Source organism: Chiloscyllium plagiosum, unplaced genomic scaffold (genome assembly GCF_004010195.1).
Source record: "Chiloscyllium plagiosum isolate BGI_BamShark_2017 unplaced genomic scaffold, ASM401019v2 scaf_13213, whole genome shotgun sequence".
Lineage (NCBI taxonomy): Eukaryota > Metazoa > Chordata > Chondrichthyes > Orectolobiformes > Hemiscylliidae > Chiloscyllium > Chiloscyllium plagiosum.
In genome coordinates, this window is record NW_025215358.1 from 69,647 (window position 1) to 80,394 (window position 10,748).

The following is a 10,748-nucleotide window of genomic DNA, read 5'->3' on the forward strand; positions in this document are numbered from 1 at the left end:
ACAAATATAGACCTTTGAGGTGGGGTTAGATTTGATATAAGTGTGGGACTTTGCGCTGTAAAAGACCCTGAGTACAGCCTTTAGCCGGGAGCTGGATGGGGTGGCTGTGCCAGGAGCTAGAAAAATTCAGCAAAGTGAAACGTCGGACATCCTTTGTAAAGGGATTTGAAGGAAGCTGAGTCAGCCTGGATTCCTGAGCTGTGCAGCACAAGTCAAACTCACAGTCAATGTGCAACCCAGGACGAGTGAACAGGGTAATCAATCCAAAATTAGGGCAATGTTACTTCAACGTAAGTGGTTCAAAGCCAGTAATTCGGTAAAATAAGTATGGATAGCCAGACTGCCTTTGACAGACTGAGTCACTGAACATTTCACCAAGGTCATGTCAGTGAAGGTCTTTTCTTGTTGTCCCCTGTTATCCTTAATTCAGCCTTGCTCAGACTTAACAACAATGTCAGAAACATTAATTCTCTACCTGAGTGGTGAGGGGCTGACAGGGAGGGGAGGGTCAAGGAGCTATGGGAAGGCAGGTGAAAGAGTGAGAAAGGTGGAAGCAGCCAATCAGGGAGCGCAGAATGCTCGAAGGATATCCTAAACCTTCAGCATGTGCTTGTTGGGAAACAGAAAACAGCCTGACAGATCTTGGAGACGCCTCTGGATTGGAGAACATGGCAGAAAGACAAAGTAGAAAGGGGGGAAACCAATCCGTAATGAAACCTGGGGAATGTTTCCCGGGATCTCAGGACACACTCCCCTCCTTTAAGATGTTCCTTAAAACATCCTGTCGCTGACCCAGATTTTGATCCAGTTCCTTAATGCACAAGGGTCATTTATTCTTTCATGGGATGTCGGGATTCTTGTCAGACCTGCATTTAATGTCCACCTCTCATTGTTCCCCAAACTGAGCATCTTCACAGTCATAGAATCCCGACAGTGTGGAAACAGGACCCAACCGACCCTTCGAAGTGCAATCCCACCAAGATCCATCCCTTTACCCTATCCCTGTATCCTTGCATCTCACAACACCAAACAATCTCACTGCCTTGTGGCCGACCACTTTCACCCCAGCCTCCCACTCGCCCAAGGACGTGCAAATCCTGGGCCTTCTCCACCGCCAAATCAAAGACACCCTCCAACTAGAGGAAGAACGCCTCATCTTCTACCTCGAGGCTTTACTCGTTTCCAAATCTCCCCTACCCCTCCACCTCATCCAAGATCCAACCCTCCAACTCAGCACTGCCCTCTTGACCTGTCTGACTTGTCCATCTCCCTTCCCACTTATCTGCTCCACCCTTCCCACTGACCTTTCACATTTGCCTGCATCCATCTATCCAGCACCGCACTTTTCAACTCTGCATTTCCCATGGCCAATTCACCCCAACCTGCACATCTTTGGACTGTGGGAGGAAACCGGAGCACCCGGAGGAAACCCACGCAGACACGGGGAGAATGTGCAAACTCCACACAGACGTCTTGCTCAGCTACTTCAGAGCCAGAGACATGGAGGCCAAAACTGGGTAAGGCAGCAGAGTAATTTCCTTAAGAGTTTTAAATGGCAATTTGACAGCCACTATTGCTGAGAAAAGCTTTATAATGTATAATTTGTGAATTTAATGTTAAATCCAGCAATATTCTGGAGATTTCTGGAGAATCTAATGTTCTGGAAGGTTCTGGGAGGAATGTTTTTCTGGAGGGTGTGGTTTTCCAGATCGTGCTGGAGAGTGTGATGTTCTGGAAGGTTCTGGAGGATATGCTTTTCTTGAGGGAGTGATTTTCCAGATAGTTCTGGAGGGTATGATATTCTGGAAGGTTCTGGAGAGTGTGATGTTCTGGAATGTTCTGAAGGGTGTGATGTTCTGAAAGATTCCAGAGGGTACGCTTTTCTGGAGAGTGTAGTGTTCCAAATTGTGCTAGAGGGGGTGTGACGTTCTGGAGAGCTGGGTAATTCGGGGTGAGGGGGAATGGGGGGGCGCTGTTTCAGAATTATTTTCATTGAACTGAGAAGCAATGTCAGGAGGAAATCAAACCAATCTCACATTAGCAGCTAGCCTTCCTTTCAATACACAACACCTTCAACAATTCCCGTTTTATCAGCACTCCCTCTGGAAGAGACTCCTGTTGAATTCTCAATTTGATCTGTTAGTGTCCACACCCGATAATCCTAACTCACCTGTAAGTGGAGAAAATCTTGCCCCCAACTGTCTCATCAAACCTCAGGAGTAGTTCTCAGTTCCAGATAATCCGAAAACTGTCATGTCCCTATTACCTGCCCAAGGCCCCTCAGGATTGACAATTGACAAATGGAGCCACACCTTCCTTGGCCATCAGATCCCAAGGTTTGAAGCTGAACTTGGTACCTCTGGCTCAGAAGCAGCGACAGCGTCAGCATCCACTGCACCACCTCACCAGAATGAATCCTGGGGCTTTGAGGGTTAAGTTGTAGAATAGAATCCCCATACCGTGGAAACGAGCCATTTGGCCCAGCAGATCCTCATCGACCCTCCAAAGAGTAACCCACCCAGACCCCTCCCCCTACATCCCATTTTATCAGCACTCCCTCTGGAAGAGACTCCTGTTGCATTCTCAATTTGATCTGTTAGTGTCCATACCCGATAATCCTAACTCACCTGGAAGTGGAGAAAATCTTGCCCCCAACTGTCTCATCAAACTTCAGGACAGTTCTAAGTTCTAGATAATCAGAAAACTGTCATGTCCCTATGACCTGCCCGAGGCCCCTCAGGATTGACGATTGACAAATGGAGCCACGCCTTCCTTGGCTATCGGATCCCAAGGTTTGAAGCTGAACTTGGTACCTCTGGCTCAGAGGCAGCGACAGCGTCCACTGCACCACCTCACCAGAATGAATCCTGGGGCTTTGAGGGTTAAGTTGTAGAATAGAATCCCCATACCGTGGAAACGAGCCATTTGGCCCAGCAGATCCTCATCGACCCTCCAAAGAGTAACCCACCCAGACCCCTCCCCCTACATTTACCCCTGACCTAATGCACCTAACCTACACATCCCTGAACAATCTGGTACCGGGAATTCACCTAAACAGCACATCTTGGGATTATGGGTAGGAAACAGAACACCCGGATACTGGGAGAATGTGCAAACGCCACACAGATAGTCACCTGAGGCTGGAATTGAACCCTGGTCCCTGGCGCTGTGAGGCAGCAGTGCTAACCACCGTGCCACCCTGAGGATGATAGGTTCCTCTGCCAGGTTTTCTCTTGAGTTTAAAGGTTGGGCAATACTTTAAAGGAATGTTTAAAATAATGAAATGTTTTGATTGTGCAATGGTATTGAAATGATTTTCTCTGTTTGGAAAGACAGAGAGAATGTCAGGGGTCTCTTTAAGCAGGAGCAAGGCCTGAGACCAGGGAGCAAAGAGATATTGAAGATCTGGAGAAAGGAATGTTGGGGGTCAGTAACGAGATTGAGACTTGTATTAGGTATTCAGAAAAAACAATTGTTGCCTTAGTGTCAGATGTTTGGAGGTTTAAGCTCCACCCTTGTTATGGTGGGGACAATTCATGAGTACAGTCTCCACATAACACCGACAAAGCAGATTTAATGCCTCAGGGAGGCTTGAGGCCTACCTTGAGGGTGGAAATTGATGGTGGAAGTGTGGAGAAATAGAGAGGCTCAGGGGTCAAATTCCAAGCCTGGGGTCTCAGCCATGAAAAGCTCAGTCTCCAAGGGTGGAGGGATTAAAACTGGGGATTTACCAGAGGCGAGGATTAGAGGAGTCATGTCTCAGAGGGTTGTGGGCAGAAGGAGGTCACGGAGATGGGGAGAAGCGAGGTCATCGAGGGAATTCAAATCGTGGGCGTGAATTTCTAAATCTAAACAGCCATGATCGGGGAGTCAGCGCATGTCAGCGAGCTCAGGGACATGATGTGAGACAAAATCCATTAGGAGCGTGTTGGGTCATGTCAAGGTTATGGAGGGTAAAATGTTGGACACCAATCAGGAGTGTGTTGGCAAAGACATGGTTAGAAGTGACCAAGGCGTTAGTGCAGGTTTCAGCTGCAGATGGCCTGAGATTGGGGTGACATCAGCCAGAGGTGGAACGAGGTTGACCCAGTGACTGCACAAAGATGTGGTTTTGGGGTCAAAGGTTACAGACTGACATTGTTCGTTGCCAGGAAGAGAGACAGAGTCAGTAGCTCAGGAATGGAGTCTGACACGGAGATTGCGAAACGATGGCTCGGCCATGTCCCAGTAGTCAATTGGAGGAACTTTCTAGAATTTGTCCAGAATTGGGTGAGTTATGCAGTCACAGACCCCAGTGACAGGGAGGAATTGAGAGGAGTATCGCTGAAGCTGGCATCAGTGAAAACTGGCATGCATTGGTGAGGCCACATTCGGTGTGCTGCACACAATTCTGGTCACCCTGCTCCTCCCACACCTCCCAGATCTCTGTGCCTCCTTCATTCTGCCATCTCCGAGGAAATGTACAGGTTTAACAGCAGTGGCTTCAGCTACCCAGATCCCAAACTTGGGAATTCCCTCCCTAAAACTCGCCATCTCTCTTTCCTCCCTCGTCGAAGACTGCCTCCTTGGACAATCTTTCAGCGTCTGTCCTCTGTGTGGCTTCGGGTGGTTGGTGGGGGGGGGGGTGGATTTCGATAATGCCCTGTGAAGCATCTTGGGGATATTTTAGCGACATTGTAGGCACTACATAAATGCAGGGCATTGTTGACTTGCATCTGCTGGATGCGTATTTCGGCGTCAGATGGGTGAAGATTAGGCCCGACTCGAATCACTTGCAAAGCCTTTCAGTGGGTGAAGATGCGCTGAAGAATAAGCCACGATTCTGGATAGAATTCCGGCCGACAGGAATGGAGGATATTTTATAAAATGGGACTTTGGAAGGGCTGAATCCAAACAAATTCAGTTGGTTGTCGAGAAGTTGAGGTACAGGCGGTTCTGCTTCAACACTATAGTTCTGTTCTCATGCAGCCCGTGTTATAAGAAAATGGTGTAATAGCAGCAGCATTTAAACTAATGGGGCCTTTATTGCATTATAACCAATATAGTATTGAGTATAGGAGTTGGGATCATGTTGCGGCTGTCCAGGACACTGATTAGGCCACTGTTGGAATATTGTGTGCGATTCTGGTCTCCTTCCTATCGGAAAGATGTTGTGAAACTTGAAAGGGTTCAGAAAAGATTTACAAGGATGTTGCCAGGTTTAAAGGGTTTGAGCTACAGGGAGAGGCTGAACAGGCTGGGGCTGTTTTCCCTGGAGCGTCGGAGGCTGAGGGGTGACCTTATAGAGGTTTATAAAATCACAAGGGGCATAGATAGGATAGATAGACAAGGTCTTTTCCCTGGGGAGAGCATAGGTTTAGGGTGAGAGGGGAAAGATATAAAAGAGACCTAAGGGGCAACATTTTCACACAGAGGGGGGTACGTGTATGGAATGAGCTGCCAGAGGATGTGGTGGAGGCTGGTACAATTATAGCATTTGAAAGGCATTTGGATGGGTATATGAATAGGAAGGGTTTGGAGGGATATGTGCCAAGTGCTGGCAAATGGAACTAAATTCGGTTGGGATGTCTGATCGGCATGGACAGGTTGGACCAAAGGATCTGTTTCCATGCTGTACATCTCTGTGACTGCATGACATGCTTGAAACGTTTGAGCTTGAGAAATAATGTCCCCAAATCATCAATCATGTTACAGCAAAATTGTATTAATGAAATGTGCGTTATAGCAGAATGACCTGTGATCTTCAGGCATGAGTAGAATCCTTTCAGATCCCATTGGCACTCTTATGTTGGCCAACAGGATCTCTCTGCCGCCTCCTACTGGATGGGCTGGGCAGTCTGGCTGACATTTCTGTGTCTGCAGCAGAGCCTGGCTGCATCCCAACACTGCGTCCTGAGCTGCATTACTGACTGCGAGCAGTTTGTCTGCAGCACGCTGCCCCAGCAGTCTCACTCCGAATCCGAATCCCAACACCACACAGCCAACCTCCTTCCTGTTCCCATTGTTCCGAATTACTGATCCAAGTGGAACAGTTAGACACAGAACTCTCCCTCATGCATAAAGACTGTCATTTCCACTGTCCGGCATATTCAATGCCGCCAATCCATCATCAAATCATCAAGCTTCACTCTGCCTGAGAGCACAGCCTCCACAATACCACTCTGACAGGAGAGACCAACGGAGGGAGAGACAGACAGACAGAAAGAGACAGAGACAGAGGGAAAGAGACAGAGAGAGACAGATGGAGAGAGAGCGACAGAGACAGAGAGAGAGGGAGAGATAGAGAGAGAGAGAGAGAGAGACAGAGACAGACAGATGGAGAGAGAGCAACAAACAGACAGAGACAGAGAGAGAGGGAGAGATAGAGAGAGAGAGAGAGAGAGACAGAGACAGAAGAGAGAGATTGACAGAGAGAGAGGGAGAGGTGAGGGGTGACAGAGACACACAGAGCAAGGTAGAGAGAGATGGACAGAGAGAGAGGGAGAGGTGAGGGGTGACAGAGACACAGAGCAAGGTAGAGAGAGGCAGAGAAGAGATGGAGACGGAGAAAATCAGACAGCGGGAGGACAGAGAGAAAAGACTGAAGGACAGAGAAAGACAGAGAGAGAGAGTAACAGGTACGATTGGTGATATAATGAAAGCATATCAGAAGAAAGAATTAATCCAGAATTTCCCAATCACTGCAGTCTTTATTCTTTATTTCCTCATTTTTCTGCCTTTATATTCTTTGTTTAGATTTATTTTCCTGTGTTTTAAGATGGTGCCGGAGAGTGGTGACACTGTACAACACTTTGCACTGTATTTTGTTACAAGATACAGGCGTCCATTAATCAATCAAATCGATTCAGACCTGGAAGCACCACTGGGGTAAATCACACCCACGTAGAAGTGTTCGGAACATCTCGGCAAACACATTGCTGCCTTTGCAGTGTGAACAGGACCAGGAATGATCTGCACAGGGAAAACTAAGGTCACAGAGTTCCAATCCAGCAGCATCATTTTATAGCAACATTTCAAAGGCAAATACATAAATACTTCCACTGGAAGGAAATTGCTGGGGGGGGGGGGGGGGGGGGGGGAGAGCCAATGGGATAACTAAGATGGTCTTGAGGGGCTGAGTGGCCTTTGTATAGTTTCAGTGATTTGGAACCTGATTACTTTTGGATGGGGGCACTTGAGAAAATGAACACAAAGACGCAACAAAACACGACTTATGATTGTTTGTAAAACGAGGAACATGACTCAGTATAACCAGGCGGTCAGAGATACGAGCTCACCCAGAGACTGGCTTCACTTCCAGAACAATCGGCCGCCATTTGAGATGTGATTGTTCGGATCCCTGAGAGACAACCGAACCAGGAACAGGATGGCTGAAGGTGGGGAAGACTGGGAGATGGTTAACACTGACCGAGAGTAGGCCACTTTGTGTGTTGTAACTTGGAGATGTGTATGTCTGGGATGGTAAGGGAGAGGGGAGGCAGTGGTGGTAATGGCCGTGTCACTGGCCTCAGGCTGAGGTCGCAGGTTCAAATCCCACCACCGCTGCTGATGGAATTTTAACCTACCGAATAAATAAACCCCATAAATCATTGGGAAGACTCATCCAATTCCCTCAGATCCGTCGCGGATGGAAGTCTGCTGTTCTCCCCATGTGACTCCAGGGACTGATTCCAAACTGCCCCCTGAGTGAGTCAGTTGCTTCAGGGGCAGTGAATGTTGACCGAGCTGAGGGTGCCGATATTCCACAAGGAAAAGACATCTGGATAAGGATGTGAATAGGGAAGGTTTGGAGGGATATGGGCGAGGAGCAGGCAGGTGGGACCAGTTCAGTTTGGGAATATGGGCGGGTGGGAGTGACGGGTCTGCTTCCATTCTGTGTGACTCTGTCCCTCATCTGACTCCAGCCCCAGTTGGGAAAACAACTCGATTGTCAGACCCCCAGCCCGCCCACCACCCTCCTCCGGGCTGAGGATGGATCAATGAATATCAACTTCAAAGGCAGAATGCTCTGCCCAACGAGATGCTTGAGGTGGAAATGCCACACGTTTTTGAGCAGGAGTTGGAGATAGATCCGAGGATGAAAGGAGGCAAAGAGGATGGGACAGGAAGTGGGAGCAGGGGACTGAGTTGGACGACCAGCCATGATGACATTGAATGGCGGAGTGTTTTCGAAGAGTCTATTCCTGTTGCCTTTGTCGATATTTCGATACCTCACCCATATCTCACCTGACACAACAGAAAATAATCACAATTCGGAGGAGCCGGTGTTGGACTGGGGTGTGCAACGTTAAAAATCACACAACACCAGGTTATAGTCCAACAGGTTTAATTGGAAGCACACTAGCTTTCAGAGCGTCGCTCCTTCATCAGGTGCTGGTGGAGTATAAGATCGTGAGACAGAATTTACAGCAAAAGTTTACAGTGTGATGTAACTGAAATGATGTTTTGAAAGAGACCTGGATCGTTTGTAAAGTCTCTCATCTTGTCCCATCTCATAGCCATCTTGATTCGAGATGGATCAGACTTTGAGAAGGAGAGCTGTAAGAACATAAGGAGGACGGGTTGCAGGAGGCCATCATTACTGTGCTGCCTTGATCACGGCCTTAACTCCACTCTCTCGTCTAACCTTCCAGCCCCAATAACCCATGAGTCACAGAGGCGCACAGCCCGGAAACAGACCCTTCGGTCAACTGGTCCGTGCAGACCATAATCCCAAACTAAACTAGTCCCACCAGCCTGTGCTTGGCCCATATCCCTCCAAACATTTCCTGTTCGTGCACCTATCCAAATGTCCTTTACCCGTACCCACATCCACCACTCCCTCTGGAAGTTCATTCCAAACACTAACCACTCCATGAAAAACAAAAGTGCCCCTCATGACTTTTCAAAATCTTTCTCTCTCACCTTAAAAATACTGCCCGTACTCTTGGAACCCCCCACCCTCGGGAAAAGACAGCTGCCATTCACCTTATCCAAACCCCTCATGGTTTTATGAGGGGTATACCCCTCGTGGTCACCCCTCAATCTCTAACATTCCAGTGAAGAAATTCCAGCCTTAGCCAGCCTCTCCTTATAGCTCAAACCCTCCATTCCCAGCAGCATCCTGGTAAATCTCTTCCGAACCCTCTCCAACTGGACAATATCCTTACTCCAACAGGGGGAAACAGAACGAGACGCAGTGCTCCAGAAGAGACATCACCAACCACCTCAACATGGCGTCCCAATCCCTGTCATCAATATTGACTCCTCCATCAATTAAATACCCAACTCAGCCTCGAATATACTCAATGGTGCAGCTCTGTCAGCTCAAGAATTCCCAACAACTCCCTCAGAGATGTCAGTCTTCCTCCGTATTTGTAGGGGGTCTCTGATCTTTACGTAACCCCCGTCCCCGAGCCCTATAGGCCAGCAGGAGGTGGAATATGCACTTTGTAAGGAGCTTGTCAATACCCCTCACCGCTCACAATCCAACAGTTCGTGCTAGAACACAAATCACCGTTTGGGAACACAGATTTCAAGCATTGCTGCAAAGAGACATAGTTGGTCAAAGCATTTCATTTTGAACTCATTATGCCAGTGGATTGGCAGTGGGGCACATCCTCAACACTGACCCTCCGACACTGCGGCACTCCCTCAGCACTGACCCTCCGACAATGCGGCAATCCCTCAGCACTGACCCTTCGACACAGCGGCACTCCCTCAGCACTGACCCTCCAACACTGCGGCACTCCCTCAGCACTGACCCTCCGACACTGTGGCACTCTCTCAGCACTGACCCTCCGACACTGCTGCAATCCCTCAGCACTGACCCTCTGACAGTGTGGCACTCCCTCAGCACTGACCCTCTGACGGTGCTGCACTCCCTCAGCACTGACCCTCCGACAGTGTTGCACTCCCTTAGCACTGCCCTCGAACAGTGTGGCACTCCCTCAGCACTGACCCTCTGACAGTGTGGCACTCCCTCAGCACTGAACCTCCGACAGTGCGTTACTCCCTCAGCACTGACCATTTGACAGTGCGGCACTCCCTCAGCGCTGACCCTCCGACAGTGTGGCACTCTCTCAGCACTGACCTTTGACAGTGCGGCACTCCTTCAGCACTGACCCTCCGACAGTGCTGCACACCCTCAGCACTGACCCACCGACAGTGTGGCACTCCCTCAGCACTGACCCTCTGACAATGTGGCACTCCCTCAGCACTGACCCTCCAACAGTGCGGCACTCCCTCAGCACTGACCCTCCGACAGTGTGGCACTCCATCAGCACTGACCCTCTGACACTGCGGCACTCCCTCAGCACTGACCCTCCGACAGTGTGGCACTCCCTCAGCACTGAGCCTTCGACAGTGCGGCACTCCCTCAGTACTGACCCACCGACAGTGCAGCACTCCCTCAGTATTGACCCTCCGACACTGCGGCACTCCCTCAGTCCTGCCCCTCTGACAGTGCAGCACTCCCTCAGCACTGACCCTCCGACAGTGTGGCACTCCCTCAGTACTGACTCTCTGACAGTGCAGCAGTCCCTCAGCACTGACCCTCTGACAGTGTGGCTCTCCCTCAGGACTGACCCTCTGACAGTGTTGCACTCCCTCAGTACTGACCCTCTGACAGTGCGGCACTCCCTCAGCACTGACCCTCTGACAGTGTGGCACTCCCTCAGCACTGACCCCCCTGACAATGTGGCAGTTCCTCAGCACTGACCCTCCGACAGTGCCCACTCCCTCAGCACTGACCCTCTGACAGTGCAGCA